The sequence below is a fragment of the Lactuca sativa genome, chromosome 4 (genome assembly GCF_002870075.4).
Source record: "Lactuca sativa cultivar Salinas chromosome 4, Lsat_Salinas_v11, whole genome shotgun sequence".
Classification (NCBI taxonomy): Eukaryota; Viridiplantae; Streptophyta; class Magnoliopsida; order Asterales; family Asteraceae; genus Lactuca; species Lactuca sativa.
Window position 1 is genome coordinate 76,108,139 of NC_056626.2, and position 2,798 is coordinate 76,110,936.

Sequence of the window (2,798 nt, forward strand, 5' to 3'; positions counted from 1 at the left end):
CTTTAGAAGTATATCCTTCTGACAAAAACGCATAGGAACTCTATACCTTCAAGCCCTTACGCCTTAGACAAAACATGTCTGCACCGACCATGTCCGAAAGGCCATAGCCCACATTATCGGGGTGGGCCTACTCCCAAATTTCAAATATTTAAAACTAGCAATTTATGATATTTCATATAAGGTCCTTCTCAACACAAAATTGTGACAAACTTGGTATACTCACTTACTTACTTGGTCTATCACCTAATCAACAACTTTTTTCAATGTCACATTTGACCCCTCACTTCTAAAAATATTCTATTAACACCAAAATTTTATCATATTTTATATATCAACCAAAATTCTATCATATTATTATTATTCCACATTATTTATTTTATTTATCGTAGATATGCTTCACACCAATCAATGCGACGGAGTCTAATTGAGCATGTTAGACTGCTTTCTTGTGTCTAATTCATTTATTCAAAAGTGACCCGAGTCTTAGATGGTTGCACTTCCAAGATTTCTTTCCGACAATTATACGATTAGTCTAATTCATATATATATATATATATATATATATATATATATATATATATATATATATATATATATATATATATATATATATATATATATATATATATATACACACACATTTGGATCATCTGATGCTCTTTCCACATGTTTCCTCACATTGCAACTATAATAGCTTCTACATAATATCTTCTCATACTAGACTTAATATCCACATTTTAAGTATAATTAATATATTTTTTAATATAATTTTATATTATTAAACCTGGGATAAGGATTGCCTTCACAAGTTTCTGCCCATATTTTTTGCATCTAAACCCATCAGCAATTGCCTCTATTGCCTCCGAATCAATGCGATCACGAACATCTCCACCCTCTTTTAAACCTTCTCCATATCTTTCATTTATAATTTTCCTACAAAACACAAACTTTAAACTTGAATGCAACTACATGAATAATTATATGATCTTGATTTTCACCAAAACAACTTCATTCAACTTATTATCATTCTTGAGTTGATTACTTCGGCAGCTGGGAATTTGAATCTTTGGTAATTTCATTTGACTTATTATCATTCTTAAGCTGATTACTTATGCTGACTTTTATAAAAAAAATTAAGCTATCTCCTCATTTATCCATCATTCAACTTTCTTTTTCACCACACAATTCGGGTGTTTTTGACCGTATTTCCTCCAATTATATCCATCATAAGAATGTTTATCTAAATTATTTGACTTCACTGTTTTTGGTCTAATGGCAGTGACTGGATTCTGTTGAGGGTGAAATGTTAATGGCACCGGGAAGAAGGTCAAAGAAGGATCCGAAGTTGGAAATGGTAGGCCTAGAAGCAACTGGGTTTGCTATAATTGGTCTTTTGGCCTCTTTAAGCTCCATTTTTTTCCTAATGAATCAATCCAATAGTGTTTCTTGATTAGATTAATAAAAGCATATTATATTCTCACCATCTGTTGATGTTTGTTGCCTCTAGTTCTTCAAATGTTTCCCCATCAATAAACGGCAAAAATGCATAAAGTTTTGTATAAAAATCGATAGAATATAATAAATCTAATCAGAGTCTCTATTCACATTCATCTCTGACTACAGACTACAAAAAGCAAAAGCAAATGGAGAAAAAAGTAAGAAGTAATTTCATGTAACGAATAATTCACTCAACTACATGAATACAAACAACAATTAAAACACACACATAATTCTAAGGTTAACATTTTAACGTAAGCATCATGCCTCTAATTTTGAAACTTATATTACATTTTGGCAACAAAGAAACATAGGAATCATGGATTTTGTTATTGAAAAGCAATTTTCACATGGATAAATTTATGCAATTGAAAAAACTAAACATAAATAAAGTTGAGGATTACTAAGAATAGTGTATACTTTTGTTGAGAAAATTTGTGGGTATGAGTGCTCCAAAATCTGTAGAAGATGTGAACATGAGCTTCTTTTAGGTGAACGTAACTTTCAAACTCAAAATTATATTTAAATAAACCCTAATTCGAGAAGCTAATGATAGATAGAAGAACTAACATGCCAATAATCGTAATCAATGGTGAGCAATTTGGTAATACTGAAAGTACCAGCAGCAAAAACAATGGTGGTGTTAATGGTTCTATCAATCAATTTATCGAGATTTTCACCCTCGAGTAACTGATTTCAATCACCAGAAGAACTCCCAGACGAAAACCCATTTTCCAAAGATAATCTTCCTACACTACCACCGAACCCACTAATTAATTGAACGTCATTTCCACCTTCAACCTCCCTGAAGAACACAAGAATCGCCGGTGGAAAGTTAGATAGACAAAACTATGGTAAACAGAGGGCTAGAGGGTGTTTGGCAAATCTTATTAAAATAGTTTTTTAACTTTTTAACTTATAGCTTATTACCTTATAGCAGTGTAAAATGAGGCTTTTTCTTTAAAAAAAATGTTTGGCAAAGCTTATCAGGTGTCAAACCGACCGCTATAAACTGATAAGCAACTTTTAGTGTTTGGCAAAAAAATAAAAATAAATAACTGCCTGTATATGTAAAATTACCAAAAAGGGGTTCCTTATAGTTAACATATATAAATCCCCCATCATGGATTGCTATGAAATACAATAACATATATAAATCCTCGAACAAGAATTGCTATGAAATTCAATTAACACTTTATAATGATTTCTTTTCAAAAACCATTTTCCAAAGGAGCTACCAGAAAACTTCATAATCCTTTACGTAAACTACCATGACTCACACTCAACCCCCTAACTCCTTA

The 2,798-nt window shown here is 31.4% G+C and overlaps 1 long non-coding RNA gene across 2 annotated transcripts; it reads right to left on the reverse strand.

Annotated features, from left to right (window-relative positions):
• Positions 1-654: 654 nt before the first annotated feature.
• On the reverse strand, positions 655-2,449 carry LOC111896773 (uncharacterized). Of its 2 annotated transcripts, XR_008232143.1 has the most exons (3): positions 2,068-2,388; positions 1,918-1,956; positions 655-933 (listed from the first exon to the last, which is right to left on the reverse strand). It is a non-coding gene; the product is annotated as an uncharacterized LOC111896773 (long non-coding RNA). The 2 variants fall into 2 exon arrangements; XR_008232142.1 differs by lacking the exon at positions 1,918-1,956 and having other exon boundaries at positions 2,068-2,449.
• Between the last annotated feature and the right edge of the window lie 349 nt (positions 2,450-2,798).